A 21,069-nucleotide genomic window follows, 5' to 3' on the forward strand; every position below is an offset into this window, starting at 1 on the left:
GGGCAGGGCTATGTACCATTCAAGTGTAGCAGGTGCTACCTTACCTTTTCCTGGTGCTAACTCATGCACAAAACAACCACGGCTCGCTCGACCCCCAGTACACCGGAAACATACCTGTAAGAGAAACTGCACAACAAGTTTAAGCGTGTTCCAGTCATGATTGGAAAATATGCCTTGCCCCCAAGAAGAGGTTCCACCCTCCCAATGCCCAATGGAACTCTTTTTGAGGTCAGGGCTATGTATCATGCAAGTGTAGCAGGTGCTACCTTACCTTTTCCTGGTTCCAACTTATGCAAAATACATCCACGGCTCGCTCGACCCCCAGTAAACCCGGACACATACTGTACCTGCAAGAGAAGCTGCACAACAGGTTTAAGGGTGTTCCAATCATGCCTGCCCCCAAGTAGAGGTTCCACCCTCCCAATGCCCACTGAACCTATTTTTGGGGGCAGGCCTATGTAGAATGCAAGTGTAGCAGGTGCTACCTTACCTTTTCCTGGTTGCAACTTATGCAAAATACAACCATGGGTCGCTCGACTCCCAGTAAACCGGAAACATACCTATAAGAGAAACTGCACAAAAGGTTAAAGGGTGTTCCAATCATGATGGAATAATATGTCGTGCCCACAAGAAGAGGCTCCACCCTCCTAATGCCCACTGTACCTCTTTCTGTGGGCAGGGCTATGTACCATTCAAGTGTAGCAGGTGCTACCTTACCTTTTCCTGGTGTTAACTCATGCACAAAACAACCACGGCTCGCTCGACCCCCAGTACACCGGAAACATACCTGTAAGAGAAACTGCTCAACATGTTTAAGCGTGTTCCAGTCATGATTGGAAAATACGCCTTGCCACCAAGAAGAGGTTCCACCCTCCCAATGCCCAATGGAACTCTTTTTGAGGGCAGGGCTATGTATCATGCAAGTGTAGCAGGTGCTACCTTTCCCGATCCTGGTTCCAACTTATGCAATATACAACCATGGCTCGCTCGACACCCCAGTAAACCGGAAACATACCTGTAAGAGAAACTGCACAACAGGTTTAGGGGTGTTCCAATATTGATGGGAATATATTATCTTCCCCATGGAAGAGATTACACCCTCTCAATTCCCACTGGACCTCTTTTTGGGGGCAGGCCTATGTAGAATGCAAGTGTAGCAGGTGCTACCTTACCTTTTCCTTGATGCAACTTATGCAAAATACAACCATGGTTCGCTCGACCCCCAGTAAACCGGAAACATACCTATAAGAGAAACTGCACAAAAGGTTAAAGGGTGTTCCAATCATGATGAAATAATATGTCCTGTCCACAAGAAGAGGCTCCACCCTCTCAATGCCCACTGTACCTCTTTCTGTGGGCAGGGCTATGTACCATTCAAGTGTAGCAGGTGCTACCTTACCTTTTCCTGGTGCTAACTCATGCACAAAACAACCACGGCTCGCTCGACCCCCAGTGCACTGGAAACATACCTGTAAGAGAAACTGCACAACAAGTTTAAGCGTGTTCCAGTCATGATTGGGAAATATGCCTTGCCCCCAAGAAGAGGTTCCACCCTCCCAATGCCCAATGGAACTCTTTTTGAGGTCAGGGCTATGTATCATGCAAGTGTAGCAGGTGCTACCTTACCCGATCCTGGTTCCAACTTATGCAATATACAACCATGGCTCGCTCGACACCCCAGTAAACCGGAAACATACCTGTAAGAGAAACTGCACAACAGGTTTAAGGTTGTTCCAATATTGATGGGAATATATTATCTTCCCCATGGAAGAGATTACACCCTTTTAATTCCCACTGGACTTTTTTTTGGGGGCAGGCCTATGTAGAATGCAAGTGTAGCAGGTGCTACCTTACCTTTTCCTGGTTGCAACTTATGCAAAATACAACCATGGTTCGCTCGACCCCCAGTAAACCGGAAACATACCTATAAGAGAAACTGCACAAACGGTTAAAGGGTGTTCCAATCATGATGGAATAATATGTCCTGCCCACAAGAAGAGGCTCCACCCTCCCAATGCCCACTGTACCTCTTTCTGTGGGCAGGGCTATGTACCATTCAAGTTAGCAGGTGCTACATTACCTTTTCCTGGTGCCAACTTATGCCCAAAAAAAGTAAAGCTCACTCGAACCCAAGTAAAAAGGAAACATACCTGGAAGAGAAACTGCACAAAAGGCTTTATTTGGCTCCAGTCATCAAGGAAAAACATTTCCTACCCCCAAGTAGAGTCTTCACCCCCCCCCCCCCCCCCCCCTATGCCTAATGTACTTCTTTTTGGGGGGAAGGGCTATGTACAATGCAAGTGCAAGTGTAGCAGGTGCTACCTTACCTTTTCCTGGTTCCAACTTATGCAAAATACATCCATGGCTCGCTCGACCCCCAGTAAACCCGGACACATACTGTACCTGCAAGAGAAGCTGCACAACAGGTTTAAGGGTGTTTCAATCATGCCTGCCCCCAAGAAGAGGTTCCACCCTCCCAATGCCCACTGAAACTATTTTTGGGGGCAGGCCTATGTAGAATGCAAGTGTAGCAGGTGCTACCTTACCTTTTCCTGGTTGCAACTTATGCAAAATACAACCATGGTTCGCTCGACCCCCAGTAAACCGGAAACATACCTATAAGAGAAACTGCACAAAAGGTTAAAGGGTGTTCCAATCATGATGGAATAATATGTCCTGCCCACAAGAAGAGGCTCCACCCTCCCAATGCCCACTGTACCTCTTTCTGTGGGCAGGGCTATGTACCATTCAAGTGTAGCAGGTGCTACCTTACCTTTTCCTGGTGCTAACTCATGCACAAAACAACCACGGCTCGCTCGACCCCCAGTACACCGGAAACATACCTGTAAGAGAAACTGCACAACAAGTTTAAGCGTGTTCCAGTCATGATTGGAAAATATGCCTTGCCCCCAAGAAGAGGTTCCACCCTCCCAATGCCCAATGGAACTCTTTTTGAGGTCAGGGCTATGTATCATGCAAGTGTAGCAGGTGCTACCTTACCCGATCCTGGTTTCAACTTATGCAATATACAACCATGGCTCGCTCGACACCCCAGTAAACCGGAAACATACCTGTAAGAGAAACTGCACAACAGGTTTAAGGGTGTTCCAATATTGATGGGAATATATTATCTTCCCCATGGAAGAGCTTACACCCTCTCAATTCCCACTGGGCCTCTTTTTGGGGGCAGGCCTATGTAGAAAGCAAGTGTAGCAGGTGCTACCTTACCTTTTCCTTGTTGCAACTTATGCAAAATACAACCATGGTTCGCTCGACCCCCAGTAAACCGGAAACATACCTATAAGAGAAACTGCACAAAAGGTTAAAGGGTGTTCCAATCATGATGGAATAATATGTCCTGCCCACAAGAAGAGGCTTCACCCTCTCAATGCCCACTGTACCTCTTTCTGTGGGCAGGGCTATGTACCATTCAAGTGTAGCAGGTGCTACCTTACCTTTTCCTGGTGCTAACTCATGCACAAAACAACCACGGCTCGCTCGACCCCCAGTGCACTGGAAACATACCTGTAAGAGAAACTGCACAACAAGTTTAAGCGTTTTCCAGTCATGATTGGGAAATATGCCTTGCCCCCAAGAAGAGGTTCCACCCTCCCAATGCCCAATGGAACTCTTTTTGAGGTCAGGGCTATGTATCATGCAAGTGTAGCAGGTGCTACCTTACCCGATCCTTGTTCCAACTTATGCAATATACAACCATGGCTCGCTCGACACCCCAGTAAACCGGAAACATACCTGTAAGAGAAACTGCACAACAGGTTTAAGGTTGTTCCAATATTGATGGGAATATATTATCTTCCCCATGGAAGAGATTACACCCTCTCAATTCCCACTGGACCTCTTTTTGGGGGCAGGCCTATGTAGAATGCAAGTGTAGCAGGTGCTACCTTACCTTTTCCTGGTTGCAACTTATGCAAAATACAACCATGGTTCGCTCGACCCCCAGTAAACCGGAAACAGACCTATAAGAGAAACTGCACAAACGGTTAAAGGGTGTTCCAATCATGATGGAATAATATGTCCTGCCCACAAGAAGAGGCTCCACCCTCCCAATGCCCACTGTACCTCTTTCTGTGGGCAGGGCTATGTACCATTCAAGTTAGCAGGTGCTACATTACCTTTTCCTGGTGCTAACTTATGCCAAAAAAAAGTAAAGCTCACTCGAACCCAAGTAAACAGGAAACATACCTGGAAGAGAAACTGCACAAAAGGCTTTATTTGGCTCCAGTCATCAAGGAAAAACATTTCCTACCCCAAAGTAGAGTCTTCACCCCCCCCCCCCCCATGCCTAATGTACTTCTTTTTTGGGGGAAGGGCTATGTACAATGCAAGTGCAAGTGTAGCAGGTGCTACCTTACCTTTTCCTGGTTCCAACTTATGCAAAATACATCCACGGCTCGCTCGACCCCCAGTAAACCCGGACACATACTGTACCTGCAAGAGAAGCTGCACAACAGGTTTAAGGGTGTTCCAATCATGCCTGCCCCCAAGAAGAGGTTCCACCCTCCCAATGCCCACTAAACCTATTTTTGGGGGCAGGCCTTTGTAGAATGCAAGTGTAGCAGGTGCTACCTTACCTTTTCCTGGTTGCAACTTATGCAAAATATAACTATGGTTCGCTCGACCCCCAGTAAACCGGAAACATACCTATAAGAGAAACTGCACAAAAGGTTAAAGGGTGTTCCAATCATGATGGAATAATATGTCCTGCCCACAAGAAGAGGCTCCACCCTCCCAATGCCCACTGTACCTCTTTCTGTGGGCAGGGCTATGTACCATTCAAGTGTAGCAGGTGCTACCTTACCTTTTCCTGGTGCTAACTCATGCACAAAACAACCACGGCTCGCTCGACCCCCAGTACACCGGAAACATACCTGTAAGAGAAACTGCACAACAAGTTTAAGCGTGTTCCAGTCATGATTGGAAAATATGCCTTGCCCCCAAGAAGAGGTTCCACCCTCCCAATGCCCAATGGAACTCTTTTTGAGGTCAGGGCTATGTATCATGCAAGTGTAGCAGGTGCTACCTTACCTTTTCCTGGTTCCAACTTATGCAAAATACATCCACGGCTCGCTCGACCCCCAGCAAACCCGGACACATACTGTACCTGCAAGAGAAGCTGCACATCAGGTTTAAGGGTGTTCCAATCATGCCTGCCCCCAAGAAGAGGTTCCACACTCCCAATGCCCACTGAACCTATTTTTGGGGGCAGGCCTATGTAGAATGCAAGTGTAGCAGGTGCTACCTTACCTTTTCCTGGTTGCAACTTATGCAAAATACAACCATGGTTCGCTCGACCCCCAGTAAACCGGAAACATACCTATAAGAGAAACTGCACAAAAGGTTAAAGGGTGTTCCAATCATGATGGAATAATATGTCCTGCCCACAAGAAGAGGCTCCACCCTCCTAATGCCCACTGTACCTCTTTCTGTGGGCAGGGCTATGTACCATTCAAGTGTAGCAGGTGCTACCTTACCTTTTCCTGGTGCTAACTCATGCACAAAACAACCACGGCTCGCTCGACCCCCAGTACACCGGAAACATACCTGTAAGAGAAACTGCACAACAAGTTTAAGCGTGTTCCAGTCATGATTGGAAAATATGCCTTGCCCCCAAGAAGAGGTTCCACCCTCCCAATGCCCAATGGAACTCTTTTTGAGGTCAGGGCTATGTATCATGCAAGTGTAGCAGGTGCTACCTTACCTTTTCCTGGTTCCAACTTATGCAAAATACATCCACGGCTCGCTCGACCCCCAGCAAACCCGGACACATACTGTACCTGCGTAAGAAGCTGCACATCAGGTTTAAGGGTGTTCCAATCATGCCTGCCCCCAAGAAGAGGTTCCACCCTCCCAATGCCCACTGAACCTATTTTTGGGGGCAGGCCTATGTAGAATGCAAGTGTAGCAGGTGCTACCTTACCTTTTCCTGGTTGCAACTTATGCAAAATACAACCATGGTTCGCTCGACCCCCAGTAAACCGGAAACATACCTATAAGAGAAACTGCACAAAAGGTTAAAGGGTGTTCCAATCATGATGGAATAATATGTCCTGCCCACAAGAAGAGGCTCCACCCTCCTAATGCCCACTGTACCTCTTTCTGTGGGCAGGGCTATGTACCATTCAAGTGTAGCAGGTGCTACCTTACCTTTTCCTGGTGCTAACTCATGCACAAAACAACCACGGCTCGCTCGACCCCCAGTACACCAGAAACATACCTGTAAGAGAAACTGCACAACAAGTTTAAGCGTGTTCCAGTCATGATTGGAAAATATGCCTTGCCCCCAAGAAGAGGTTCCACCCTCCCAATGCCCAATGGAACTCTTTTTGAGGTCAGGGCTATGTATCATGCAAGTGTAGCAGGTGCTACCTTACCTTTTCCTGGTTCCAACTTATGCAAAATACATCCACGGCTCGCTCGACCCCCAGTAAACCCGGACACATACTGTACCTGCAAGAGAAGCTGCACAACAGGTTTAAGGGTGTTCCAATCATGCCTGCCCCCAAGAAGAGGTTCCACCCTCCCAATGCCCACTGAACCTATTTTTGGGGGCAGGCCTATGTAGAATGCAAGTGTAGCAGGTGCTACCTTACCTTTTCCTGGTTGCAACTTATGCAAAATATAACTATGGTTCGCTCGACCCCCCAGTAAACCGGAAACATACCTATAAGAGATACTGCACAAAAGGTTAAAGGGTGTTCCAATCATGATGGAATAATATGTCCTGCCCACAAGAAAAGGCTCCACCCTCCTAATGCCCACTGTACCTCTTTCTGTGGGCAGGGCTATGTACCATTCAAGTGTAGCAGGTGCTACCTTACCTTTTCCTGGTGCTAACTCATGCACAAAACAACCACGGCTCGCTCGACCCCCAGTACACCGGAAACATACCTGTAAGAGAAACTGCACAACAAGTTTAAGCGTGTTCCAGTCATGATTGGAAAATATGCCTTGCCCCCAAGAAGAGGTTCCACCCTCCCAATGCCCAATGGAACTCTTTTTGAGGTCAGGGCTATGTATCATGCAAGTGTAGCAGGTGCTACCTTACCCGATCCTGGTTCCAACTTATGCAATATACAACCATGGCTCACTCGACACCCCAGTAAACCGGAAACATACCTGTAAGAGAAACTGCACAACAGGTTTAAGGGTGTTCCAATATTGATGGGAATATATTATCTTCCCCATGGAAGAGATTACACCCTCTCAATTCCCACTGGACCTCTTTTTGGGGGCAGGCCTATGTAGAAAGCAAGTGTAGCAGGTGCTACCTTACCTTTTCCTTGTTGCAACTAATGCAAAATACAACCATGGTTCGCTCGACCCCCAGTAAACCGGAAACATACCTATAAGAGAAACTGCACAAAAGGTTAAAGGGTGTTCCAATCATGATGGAATAATATGTCCTGCCCACAAGAAGAGGCTCCACCCTCTCAATGCCCACTGTACCTCTTTCTGTGGGCAGGGCTATGTACCATTCAAGTGAAGCAGGTGCTACCTTACCTTTTCCTGGTGCTAACTCATGCACAAAACAACCACGGCTCGCTCGACCCCCAGTGCACTGGAAACATACCTGTAAGAGAAACTGCACAACAAGTTTAAGCGTGTTCCAGTCATGATTGGGAAATATGCCTTGCCCCCAAGAAGAGGTTCCACCCTCCCAATGCCCAATGGAACTCTTTTTGAGGTCAGGGCTATGTATCATGCAAGTGTAGCAGGTGCTACCTTACCCGATCCTGGTTCCAACTTATGCAATATACAACCATGGCTCGCTCGACACCCCAGTAAACCGGAAACATACCTGTAAGAGAAACTGCACAACAGGTTTAAGGTTGTTCCAATATTGATGGGAATATATTATCTTCCCCATGGAAGAGATTACACCCTCTCAATTCCCACTGGACCTCTTTTTGGGGGCAGGCCTATGTAGAATGCAAGTGTAGCAGGTGCTACCTTACCTTTTCCTGGTTGCAACTTACGCAAAATACAACCATGGTTCGCTCGACCCCCAGTAAACCGGAAACATACCTATAAGAGAAACTGCACAAACGGTTAAAGGGTGTTCCAATCATGATGGAATAATATGTCCTGCCCACAAGAAGAGGCTCCACCCTCCCAATGCCCACTGTACCTCTTTCTGTGGGCAGGGCTATGTACCATTCAAGTTAGCAGGTGCTACATTACCTTTTCCTGGTGCCAACTTATGCCAAAAAAAAGTAAAGCTCACTCGAACCCAAGTAAACAGGAAACATACCTGGAAGAGAAACTGCACAAAAGGCTTTATTTGGCTCCAGTCATCAAGGAAAAACATTTCCTACCCCCAAGTAGAGTCTTCACCCCCCCGATGCCTAATGTACTTCTTTTTTGGGGGAAGGGCTATGTACAATGCAAGTGCAAGTGTAGCAGGTGCTACCTTACCTTTTCCTGGTTCCAACTTATGCAAAATACATCCACGGCTCGCTCGACCCCCAGTAAACCCGGACACATACTGTACCTGCAAGAGAAGCTGCACAACAGGTTTAAGGGTGTTCCAATCATGCCTGCCCCCAAGAAGAGGTTCCACCCTCCCAATGCCCACTGAACCTATTTTTGGGGGCAGGCCTATGTAGAATGCAAGTGTAGCAGGTGCTACCTTACCTTTTCCTGGTTGCAACTTATGCAAAATATAACTATGGTTCGCTCGACCCCCCAGTAAACCGGAAACATACCTATAAGAGATACTGCACAAAAGGTTAAAGGGTGTTCCAATCATGATGGAATAATATGTCCTGCCCACAAGAAAAGGCTCCACCCTCCTAATGCCCACTGTACCTCTTTCTGTGGGCAGGGCTATGTACCATTCAAGTGTAGCAGGTGCTACCTTACCTTTTCCTGGTGCTAACTCATGCACAAAACAACCACGGCTCGCTCGACCCCCAGTACACCGGAAACATACCTGTAAGAGAAACTGCACAACAAGTTTAAGCGTGTTCCAGTCATGATTGGAAAATATGCCTTGCCCCCAAGAAGAGGTTCCACCCTCCCAATGCCCAATGGAACTCTTTTTGAGGTCAGGGCTATGTATCATGCAAGTGTAGCAGGTGCTACCTTACCTTTTCCTGGTTCCAACTTATGCAAAATACATCCACGGCTCGCTCGACCCCCAGTAAACCCGGACACATACTGTACCTGCAAGAGAAGCTGCACAACAGGTTTAAGGGTGTTCCAATCATGCCTGCCCCCAAGAAGAGGTTCCACCCTCCCAATGCCCACTGAACCTATTTTGGGGGGCAGGCCTATGTAGAATGCAAGTGTAGCAGGTGCTACCTTACCTTTTCCTGGTTGCAACTCATGCAAAATATTACCATGGTTCGCTCGACACCCAGTAAACCGGAAACATACCTATAAGAGAAACTTCAGAAAAGGTTAAAGGGTGTTCCAATCATGATGGAATAATATGTCCTGCCCACAAGAAGAGGCTCCACCCTCCCAATGCCCACTGTACCTCTTTCTGTGGGCAGGGCTATGTACCATTCAAGTGTAGCAGGTGCTACCTTACCTTTTCCTGGTGCTAACTCATGCACAAAACAACCACGGCTCGCTCGACCCCCAGTACACCGGAAACATACCTGTAAGAGAAACTGCACAACAAGTTTAAGCGTGTTCCAGTCATGATTGGAAAATATGCCTTGCCCCCAAGAAGAGGTTCCACCCTCCCAATGCCCAATGGAACTCTTTTTGAGGTCAGGGCTATGTATCATGCAAGTGTAGCAGGTGCTACCTTACCCGATCCTGGTTCCAACTTATGCAATATACAACCATGGCTCACTCGACACCCTAGTAAACCGGAAACATACCTGTAAGAGAAACTGCACAACAGGTTTAAGGGTGTTCCAATATTGATGGGAATATATTATCTTCCCCATGGAAGAGATTACACCCTCTCAATTCCCACTGGACCCAGAGGCGTAGGGAGGGCGGAGCCACCGGAGCTCACGCTCCGGGCGCCGATTGGACGACTGGCGCCGCCGGCCCGCCCCCCCTCCGCAAATGTTCTATACTAAATAGTACTAACGGCGGGCAGCATGTTCCGACGGGTGGCGTTTAATAGGGAACATCGGGCAGTCACACTCACACTGACTGTCAGCCCGCAGCCCCATCACCCGATTCTCTGGCAGCGGCACAGCGCTGTGTGCAGCCCCAGCGTCCGTGATGCCCTTCTGCGCATGCGCCGCTGCCAGCCTGTGCTTAAAAGCACGGGCTGATTTACAGCTCTAGGGTGCGCACGCACACAGCGCTCTGCCGAGTCTGATGTGTCTCAGCAGCAGCGTAAAGCACAGGCTGGCCGCGGCCCATGCGCAGAAGGACAACACGGACGCTGGGGCTGCGCCGCTGCCGGAGAATCGGGTGATGGGGCTGCCAGTCAGTGTGAGTGTGACTGCCCGATGTTCCCTTACTATTGAAAGCCACCGTGTGGCACTGGTAGGCTTTGAGGAGTTTTTTCCTCCCTGGCCTCTGCTGCTGCCAAGGGCTCAGGCTGCCCTAGCAAAGCCCGGCCAGGCTCCAGCCCATTGATTGTGGGCCCACCCTCTTGAGTCCTGTGGCAGCCACTATGTGGCTGTCTCTGAGAAGCCCTAAATTGCCCCCATGGCCCCTGCTGCCCTAGCTGGGCCCTCCTATTTGGCCTGTTGTCCACCGGGAAGGCTGAGTGACACTGACACCACACAGGTGTCACTGGCTGCCTGTCACAGAGACCCCAGACAAAGCATGAAACCCCTGGCATCGAGTATGAAACCCTTAGCAACAAGCATGCAGGTAAGTAGCACTTATGTGGCATAATATGTAATAGGCAGTACGTTGTTTGTTATTATATAATGGGCATTACGGTGTTTGGTGTAATGGGCATTACAGTGTTTGGTATAGCGTGTAATGGGCATTACAGTGTTTGGTGTAACATGTAATGGGCATTATGGGGTTTGGTATACTGTGTAATGGGCATTACGGGGTTTGGTATACTGTGTAATGGGCATTACGGGGTTTGGTATAATGTGTAATGGGCATTACGGGGTTTGGTATAATGTGTAATGGGCATTACGGGGTTTGGTATAATGTGTAATGGGCATTACGGGGTTTGGTATAATGTGTAATGGGCATTACGGGGTTTGGTATAATGTGTAATGGGCATTACGGGGTTTGGTATAATGTGTATTGGGCATTTTACGGGGTTTGGTATAATGTGTATTGGGCATTACGGGGTTTGGTATAGCGTGTATTGGGCATTACGGGGTTTGGTATAGCGTGTATTGGGCATTACGGGGTTTGGTATAGCGTGTATTGGGCATTACGGGGTTTGGTATAGCGTGTATTGGGCATTACGGGGTTTGGTATAGCGTGTATTGGGCATTACGGGGTTTGGTATAGCGTGTATTGGGCATTACGGTGTTTGGCATAACATGTAATGGGCATTATGGTGTTTGGTATAGCGTGTAATGGGCATTACGACATGTGGTGTAATAGGTATTATGGTGCGTGGCATAATGTGTAATGGGCATTATGGCATGCGGTATAATATGTAATGGGTGTGTGATGACATCAAGTACATGGTAAAAATAGTGTTGTTTTAATTCAGCATGGTGACTCCTCCTGGAGACTGCTATAACCATGTTGAATTAAAACAACACTATTTTACCAACATGTCAGTCAGTCTCCGAGCGGGGGGGGGGGGGGGGCGCGAAATATGCCCTTGCTCCGGGCACCATGGCACCTAGCTACACCGCTGACTGGACCTCTTTTTGGGGGCAGGCCTATGTAGAAAGCAAGTGTAGCAGGTGCTACCTTACCTTTTCCTTGTTGCAACTTATGCAAAATACAACCATGGTTCGCTCGACCCCCAGTAAACCGGAAACATACCTATAAGAGAAACTGCACAAAAGGTTAAAGGGTGTTCCAATCATGATGGAATAATATGTCCTGCCCACAAGAAGAGGCTCCACCCTCTCAATGCCCACTGTACCTCTTTCTGTGGGCAGGGCTATGTACCATTCAAGTGTAGCAGGTGCTACCTTACCTTTTCCTGGTGCTAACTCATGCACAAAACAACCACGGCTCGCTCGACCCCCAGTGCACTGGAAACATACCTGTAAGAGAAACTGCACAACAAGTTTAAGCGTGTTCCAGTCATGATTGGGAAATATGCCTTGCCCCCAAGAAGAGGTTCCACCCTCCCAATGCCCAATGGAACTCTTTTTGAGGTCAGGGCTATGTATCATGCAAGTGTAGCAGGTGCTACCTTACCCGATCCTTGTTCCAACTTATGCAATATACAACCATGGCTCGCTCGACACCCCAGTAAACCGGAAACATACCTGTAAGAGAAACTGCACAACAGGTTTAAGGTTGTTCCAATATTGATGGGAATATATTATCTTCCCCATGGAAGAGATTACACCCTCTCAATTCCCACTGGACCTCTTTTTGGGGGCAGGCCTATGTAGAATGCAAGTGTAGCAGGTGCTACCTTACCTTTTCCTGGTTGCAACTTATGCAAAATACAACCATGGTTCGCTCGACCCCCAGTAAACCGGAAACAGACCTATAAGAGAAACTGCACAAACGGTTAAAGGGTGTTCCAATCATGATGGAATAATATGTCCTGCCCACAAGAAGAGGCTCCACCCTCCCAATGCCCACTGTACCTCTTTCTGTGGGCAGGGCTATGTACCATTCAAGTTAGCAGGTGCTACATTACCTTTTCCTGGTGCTAACTTATGCCAAAAAAAAGTAAAGCTCACTCGAACCCAAGTAAACAGGAAACATACCTGGAAGAGAAACTGCACAAAAGGCTTTATTTGGCTCCAGTCATCAAGGAAAAACATTTCCTACCCCAAAGTAGAGTCTTCACCCCCCCCCCCCCCCCATGCCTAATGTACTTCTTTTTTGGGGGAAGGGCTATGTACAATGCAAGTGCAAGTGTAGCAGGTGCTACCTTACCTTTTCCTGGTTCCAACTTATGCAAAATACATCCAAGGCTCGCTCGACCCCCAGTAAACCCGGACACATACTGTACCTGCAAGAGAAGCTGCACAACAGGTTTAAGGGTGTTCCAATCATGCCTGCCCCCAAGAAGAGGTTCCACCCTCCCAATGCCCACTAAACCTATTTTTGGGGGCAGGCCTTTGTAGAATGCAAGTGTAGCAGGTGCTACCTTACCTTTTCCTGGTTGCAACTTATGCAAAATATAACTATGGTTCGCTCGACCCCCAGTAAACCGGAAACATACCTATAAGAGAAACTGCACAAAAGGTTAAAGGGTGTTCCAATCATGATGGAATAATATGTCCTGCCCACAAGAAGAGGCTCCACCCTCCCAATGCCCACTGTACCTCTTTCTGTGGGCAGGGCTATGTACCATTCAAGTGTAGCAGGTGCTACCTTACCTTTTCCTGGTGCTAACTCATGCACAAAACAACCACGGCTCGCTCGACCCCCAGTACACCGGAAACATACCTGTAAGAGAAACTGCACAACAAGTTTAAGCGTGTTCCAGTCATGATTGGAAAATATGCCTTGCCCCCAAGAAGAGGTTCCACCCTCCCAATGCCCAATGGAAATCTTTTTGAGGTCAGGGCTATGTATCATGCAAGTGTAGCAGGTGCTACCTTACCTTTTCCTGGTTCCAACTTATGCAAAATACATCCACGGCTCGCTCGACCCCCAGCAAACCCGGACACATACTGTACCTGCAAGAGAAGCTGCACATCAGGTTTAAGGGTGTTCCAATCATGCCTGCCCCCAAGAAGAGGTTCCACACTCCCAATGCCCACTGAACCTATTTTTGGGGGCAGGCCTATGTAGAATGCAAGTGTAGCAGGTGCTACCTTACCTTTTCCTGGTTGCAACTTATGCAAAATACAACCATGGTTCGCTCGACCCCCAGTAAACCGGAAACATACCTATAAGAGAAACTGCACAAAAGGTTAAAGGGTGTTCCAATCATGATGGAATAATATGTCCTGCCCACAAGAAGAGGCTCCACCCTCCTAATGCCCACTGTACCTCTTTCTGTGGGCAGGGCTATGTACCATTCAAGTGTAGCAGGTGCTACCTTACCTTTTCCTGGTGCTAACTCATGCACAAAACAACCACGGCTCGCTCGACCCCCAGTACACCGGAAACATACCTGTAAGAGAAACTGCACAACAAGTTTAAGCGTGTTCCAGTCATGATTGGAAAATATGCCTTGCCCCCAAGAAGAGGTTCCACCCTCCCAATGCCCAATGGAACTCTTTTTGAGGTCAGGGCTATGTATCATGCAAGTGTAGCAGGTGCTACCTTACCTTTTCCTGGTTCCAACTTATGCAAAATACATCCACGGCTCGCTCGACCCCCAGCAAACCCGGACACATACTGTACCTGCAAGAGAAGCTGCACATCAGGTTTAAGGGTGTTCCAATCATGCCTGCCCCCAAGAAGAGGTTCCACCCTCCCAATGCCCACTGAACCTATTTTTGGGGGCAGGCCTATGTAGAATGCAAGTGTAGCAGGTGCTACCTTACCTTTTCCTGGTTGCAACTTATGCAAAATACAACCATGGTTCGCTCGACCCCCAGTAAACCGGAAACATACCTACTGTATAAGAGAAACTGCACAAAAGGTTAAAGGGTGTTCCAATCATGATGGAATAAATTGTCCTGCCCACAAGAAGAGGCTCCACCCTCCTAATGCCCACTGTACCTCTTTCTGTGGGCAGGGCTATGTACCATTCAAGTGTAGCAGGTGCTACCTTACCTTTTCCTGGTGCTAACTCATGCACAAAACAACCACGGCTCGCTCGACCCCCAGTACACCAGAAACATACCTGTAAGAGAAACTGCACAACAAGTTTAAGCGTGTTCCAGTCATGATTGGAAAATATGCCTTGCCCCCAAGAAGAGGTTCCACCCTCCCAATGCCCAATGGAACTCTTTTTGAGGTCAGGGCTATGTATCATGCAAGTGTAGCAGGTGCTACCTTACCTTTTCCTGGTTCCAACTTATGCAAAATACATCCACGGCTCGCTCGACCCCCAGTAAACCCGGACACATACTGTACCTGCAAGAGAAGCTGCACAACAGGTTTAAGGGTGTTCCAATCATGCCTGCCCCCAAGTAGAGGTTCCACCCTCCCAATGCCCACTGAACCTATTTTTGGGGGCAGGCCTATGTAGAATGCAAGTGTAGCAGGTGCTACCTTACCTTTTCCTGGTTGCAACTTATGCAAAATACAACCATGGTTCGCTCGACCCCCAGTAAACCGGAAACATACCTATAAGAGAATCTGCACAAAAGGTTAAAGGGTGTTCCAATCATGATGGAATAATATGTCCTGCCCACAAGAAGAGGCTCCACCCTCCTAATGCCCACTGTACCTCTTTCTGTGGGCAGGGCTATGTACCATTCAAGTGTAGCAGGTGCTACCTTACCTTTTCCTGGTGCTAACTCATGCACAAAACAACCACGGCTCGCTCGACCCCCAGTACACCGGAAACATACCTGTAAGAAAAAACTGCACAACATGTTTAAGCGTGTTCCAGTCATGATTGGAAAATACGCCTTGCCACCAAGAAGAGGTTCCACCCTCCCAATGCCCAATGGAACTCTTTTTGAGGGCAGGGCTATGTATCATGCAAGTGTAGCAGGTGCTACCTTACCCGATCCTGGTTCCAACTTATGCAATATACAACCATGGCTCACTCGACACCCCAGTAAACCGGAAACATACCTGTAAGAGAAACTGCACAACAGGTTTAGGGGTGTTCCAATTTTGATGGGAATATATTATCTTCCCCATGGAAGAGATTACACCCTCTCAATTCCCACTGGACCTCTTTTTGGGGGCAGGCCTATGTAGAATGCAAATGTAGCAGGTGCTACCTTACCTTTTCCTTGTTGCAACTTATGCAAAATACAACCATGGTTCGCTCGACCCCCAGTAAACCGGAAACATACCTATAAGAGAAACTGCACAAAAGGTTAAAGGGTGTTCCAATCATGATGAAATAATATGTCCTGCCCACAAGAAGAGGCTCCACCCTCCCAATGCCCACTGTACCTCTTCCTGTGGGCAGGGCTATGTACCATTCAAGTGTAGCAGGTGCTACCTTACCTTTTCCTGGTGCTAACTCATGCACAAAACAACCACGGCTCGCTCGACCCCCAGTACACCGGAAACATACCTGTAAGAGAAACTGCACAACAAGTTTAAGCGTGTTCCAGTCATGATTGGAAAATATGCCTTGCCCCCAAGAAGAGGTTCCACCCTCCCAATGCCCAATGGAACTCTTCTTGAGGTCAGGGCTATGTATCATGCAAGTGTAGCAGGTGCTACCTTACCTTTTCCTGGTTCCAACTTATGCAAAATACATCCACGGCTCGCTCGACCCCCAGTAAACCCGGACACATACTGTACCTGCAAGAGAAGCTGCACAACAGGTTTAAGGGTGTTCCAATCATGCCTGCCCCCAAGAAGAGGTTCCACCCTCCCAATGCCCACTGAACCTATTTTGGGGGGCAGGCCTATGTAGAATGCAAGTGTAGCAGGTGCTACCTTACCTTTTCCTGGTTGCAACTCATGCAAAATACAACCATGGTTCGCTCGACACCCAGTAAACCGGAAACATACCTATAAGAGAAACTTCAGAAAAGGTTAAAGGGTGTTCCAATCATGATGGAATAATATGTCCTGCCCACAAGAAGAGGCTCCACCCTCCCAATGCCCACTGTACCTCTTTCTGTGGGCAGGGCTATGTACCATTCAAGTGTAGCAGGTGCTACCTTACCTTTTCCTGGTGCTAACTCATGCACAAAACAACCACGGCTCGCTCGACCCCCAGTACACCGGAAACATACCTGTAAGAGAAACTGCACAACAAGTTTAAGCGTGTTCCAGTCATGATTGGAAAATATGCCTTGCCCCCAAGAAGAGGTTCCACCCTCCCTATGCCCAATGGAACTCTTTTTGAGGTCAGGGCTATGTATCATGCAAGTGTAGCAGGTGCTACCTTACCCGATCCTGGTTCCAACTTATGCAATATACAACCATGGCTCACTCGACACCCCAGTAAACCGGAAACATACCTGTAAGAGAAACTGCACAACAGGTTTAAGGGTGTTCCAATATTGATGGGAATATATTATCTTCCCCATGGAAGAGATTACACCCTCTCAATTCCCACTGGACCTCTTTTTGGGGGCAGGCCTGTGTAGAATGCAAGTGTAGCAGGTGCTACCTTACCTTTTCCTGGTTGCAACTTATGCAAAATACAACCATGGTTCGCTCGACCCCCAGTAAACCGGAAACATACCTATAAGAGAAACTGCACAAACGGTTAAAGGGTGTTCCAATCATGATGGAATAATATGTCCTGCCCACAAGAAGAGGCTCCACCCTCCCAATGCCCACTGTACCTCTTTCTGTGGGCAGGGCTATGTACCATTCAAGTGTAGCAGGTGCTACCTTACCTTTTCCTGGTGCTAACTCATGCACAAAACAACCACGGCTCGCTCGACCCCCAGTACACCGGAAACATACCTGTAAGAGAAACTGCACAACAAGTTTAAGCGTGTTCCAGTCATGATTGGAAAATATGCCTTGCCCCCAAGAAGAGGTTCCACCCTCCCAATGCCCAATGGAACTCTTTTTGAGGTCAGGGCTATGTATCATGCAAGTGTAGCAGGTGCTACCTTACCCGATCCTGGTTCCAACTTATGCAATATACAACCATGGCTCGCTCGACACCCCAGTAAACCGGAAACATACCTGTAAGAGAAACTGCACAACAGGTTTAAGGTTGTTCCAATATTGATGGGAATATATTATCTTCCCCATGGAAGAGATTACACCCTCTCAATTCCCACTGGACCTCTTTTTGGGGGCAGGCCTATGTAGAATGCAAGTGTAGCAGGTGCTACCTTACCTTTTCCTGGTTGCAACTTATGCAAAATACAACCATGGTTCGCTCGACCCCCAGTAAACCGGAAACATACCTATAAGAGAAACTGCACAAACGGTTAAAGGGTGTTCCAATCATGATGGAATAATATGTCCTGCCCACAAGAAGAGGCTCCACCCTCCCAATGCCCACTGTACCTCTTTCTGTGGGCAGGGCTATGTACCATTCAAGTTAGCAGGTGCTACATTACCTTTTCCTGGTGCCAACTTATGCCAAAAAAAAGTAAAAGCTCACTCGAACCCAAGTAAACAGGAAACATACCTGGAAGAGAAACTGCACAAAAGGCTTTATTTGGCTCCAGTCATCAAGGAAAAACATTTCCTACCCCCAAGTAGAGTCTTCACCCCCCCCCCCCCCCCCCCCGATGCCTAATGTACTTCTTTTTTGGGGGAAGGGCTATGTACATGCAAGTGCAAGTGTAGCAGGTGCTACCTTACCTTTTCCTGGTTCCAACTTATGCAAAATACATCCACGGCTCGCTCGACCCCCAGTAAACCCGGACACATACTGTACCTTGCAAGAGAAGCTGCCACAACAGGTTTAAGGGTGTTCCCATCATGCCTGCCCCCAAGAAGAGGTTCCACCCTCCCAATGCCCACTGAACCTATTTTTGGGGGGCAGGCCTATGTAGAATGCAAGTGTAGCAGGTGCTACCTTACTTTTCCTGGTTGCAACTTATGCAAAATATAACTATGGTTCGCTCGACCCCCCAGTAAACCGGAAACATACCTATAAGAGATACTGCACAAAAGGTTAAAGGGTGTTCAATCATGAGGAATAATATGTCCTGCCCACAAGAAAAGGCTCCACCTCCTAATGCCCACTGTACCTCTTTCTGTGGGCAGGGCTATGTACCATTCAAGTGTAGCAGGTGCTACCTTACCTTTTCCTGGTGCTAACTCATGCACAAAACAACCACGGCTCGCTCGACCCCCAGTACACCGGAAACATACCTGTAAGAGAAACTGCACAATAAGTTTAAGCGTGTTCCAGTCATGATTTGGAAAATATGCCTTGCCCCCAAGAAGAGGTTCACCCTCCCAATGCCCAATGGAACTCTTTTTGAGGTCAGGGCTATGTATCATGCAAGTGTAGCAGGTTGCTACCTTACCTTTTCCTGTTCCAACTTATGCAAAATACATCCACGGCTCGCTCGACCCCCAGCAAACCCGGACACATACTGTACCTGCAAGAGAAGCTGCACATCAGGTTTAAGGGTGTTCCAATCATGCCTGCCCCCAAGAAGAGGTTCCACCCTCCCAATGCCCACTGAACCTATTTTTGGGGGCAGGCCTATGTAGAATGCAAGTGTAGCAGGTGCTACCTTACCTTTTCCTGGTTGCAACTTATGCAAAATACAACCATGGTTCGCTCGACCCCCAGTAAACCGGAAACATACCTATAAGAGAAACTGCACAAAAGGTTAAAGGGTGTTCCAATCATGATGGAATAATATGTCCTGCCCACAAGAAGAGGCTCCACCCTCCTAATGCCCACTGTACCTCTTTCTGTGGGCAGGGCTATGTACCATTCAAGTGTAGCAGGTGCTACCTTACCTTTTCCTGGTGCTAACTAATGCACAAAACAACCACGGCTCGCTCGACCCCCAGTACACCGGAAACATACCTGTAAGAGAAACTGCACAACAAGTTTAAGCGTGTTCCAGTCATGATTGGAAAATACGCCTTGCCACCAAGAAGAGGTTCCACCCTCCCAATGCCCAATGGAACTCTTTTTGAGGGCAGGGCTATGTATCATGCAAGTGTAGCAGGTGCTACCTTACCCGATCCTGGTTCCAACTTATGCAATATACAACCATGGCTCGCTCGACACCCCAGTAAACCGGAAACATACCTGTAAGAGAAACTGCACAACAGGTTTAAGGTTGTTCCAATATTGATGGGAATATATTATCTTCCCCATGGAAGAGATTACACCCTCTCAATTCCCACTGGACCTCTTTTTGGGGGCAGGCCTATGTAGAATGCAAGTGTAGCAGGTGCTACCTTACCTTTTCCTGGTTGCAACTTATGCAAAATACAACCATGGTTCGCTCGACCCCCAGTAAACCGGAAACATACCTATAAGAGAAACTGCACAAACGGTTAAAGGGTGTTCCAATCATGATGGAATAATATGTCCTGCCCACAAGAAGAGGCTCCACCCTCCCAATGCCCACTGTACCTCTTTCTGTGGGCAGGGCTATGTACCATTCAAGTTAGCAGGTGCTACATTACCTTTTCCTGGTGCCAACTTATGCCAAAAAAAAGTAAAGCTCACTCGAACCCAAGTAAACAGGAAACATACCTGGAAGAGAAACTGCACAAAAGGCTTTATTTGGCTCCAGTCATCAAGGAAAAACATTTCCTACCCCCAAGTAGAGTCTTCACCCCCCCCCCCCCCCCCCCCCCCCCCGATGCCTAATGTACTTCTTTTTTGGGGGAAGGGCTATGTACAATGCAAGTGCAAGTGTAGCAGGTGCTACCTTACCTTTTCCTGGTTCCAACTTATGCAAAATACATCCACGGCTCGCTCGACCCCCAGTAAACCCGGACACATACTGTACCTGCAAGAGAAGCTGCACAACAGGTTTAAGGGTGTTCCAATCATGCCTGCCCCCAAGAAGAGGTTCCACCCTCCCAATGCCCACTGAACCTATTTTTGGGGGCAGGCCTATGTAGAATGCAAGTGTAGCAGGTGCTACCTTACCTTTTCCTGGTTGCAACTTATGCAAAATATAACTATGGTTCGCTCGACCCCCCAGTAAACCGGAAACATACCTATAAGAGATACTGCACAAAAGGTTAAAGGGTGTTCCAATCATGATGGAATAATATGTCCTGCCCACAAGAAAAGGCTCCACCCTCCTAATGCCCACTGTACCTCTTTCTGTGGGCAGGGCTATGTACCATTCAAGTGTAGCAGGTGCTACCTTACCTTTTCCTGGTGCTAACTCATGCACAAAACAACCACGGCTCGCTCGACCCCCAGTACACCGGAAACATACCTGTAAGAGAAACTGCACAACAAGTTTAAGCGTGTTCCAGTCATGATTGGAAAATATGCCTTGCCCCCAAGAA

Source organism: Crinia signifera, chromosome 1 (genome assembly GCF_055691185.1).
Source record: "Crinia signifera chromosome 1, ASM5569118v1, whole genome shotgun sequence".
Classification (NCBI taxonomy): Eukaryota; Metazoa; Chordata; class Amphibia; order Anura; family Myobatrachidae; genus Crinia; species Crinia signifera.